Source organism: Halyomorpha halys, unplaced genomic scaffold, assembly GCF_000696795.3.
Source record: "Halyomorpha halys isolate HHAL.00 unplaced genomic scaffold, Hhal_1.1 Scaffold251.1, whole genome shotgun sequence".
Taxonomy (NCBI): domain Eukaryota; kingdom Metazoa; phylum Arthropoda; class Insecta; order Hemiptera; family Pentatomidae; genus Halyomorpha; species Halyomorpha halys.
Genome location: NW_027106674.1, coordinates 937,838 through 938,678, shown reverse-complemented (window position 1 = coordinate 938,678; position 841 = coordinate 937,838).

The window sequence follows — 841 nt, the reverse complement described above, 5'->3', positions numbered from 1 at the left end:
AAATAAATAAGATTAAATGTAAAACTTATTATAAAAAGTACCAACAAACACCTTTAACCTCCTAACAGCTCTTAGTTGTAACTAGACATAGAACAATGGTGGAGATGCTACACGAGCGCCCTCACGAACCCCTTTGATCTGTGTCCAAAAACCGACTCTCGACGGCTCGGCAACGAGCCTAGGCCAACCAAGCCGAGCCACCTATCCACATGCTCGCGTATGTCTGAGTTCGCCATGGCTCGGCCAACATGTAGAGGCCCCTTAAGATCGCATTTCTATGATATATTCTGTTCTCCGTTTTGTGTGCAGCTAGCTAACGGTCATGCTTAAGAAGTGCCACTGGAAGAAAAACTGAGGTCGAACGTTGCGCAAACCCGGAAACAAGACGGTGAGAGAGGAAGTAGCTAAATATGACAACTGCTAAACCGCAGGCGATCCCTCTAATAAAAATATTGACACGATAGACTCAGATCGCCTTACGGTCCGTGTAATTGGAATGACAGAAATAACTAAATAGATATGTTCTGTCATAAGTATCGAACGTCAATATGAAATGTTATTTTTTTACTTAGGCATTTTGAATCTGAATCACTGTACGATATCGACCATGAGAAGCAAACGCCTCACTCTACCCCTCCGTGGCTACGCCCATGGTCAACACTATCGATACCCAGCATAAGATCTCAAATGCAAAAGAAAGGATACTGATATCACAAGCGTCGGGTGGAATATATCGATACCAAGAAAGTATGGTTGAAGTTTATGAAGGTGTGTAAAATATGGGTTCAAAAGTATCGATAACAAATAGTATCTGAAGTATCGATACATCTTGCAGCGCCAT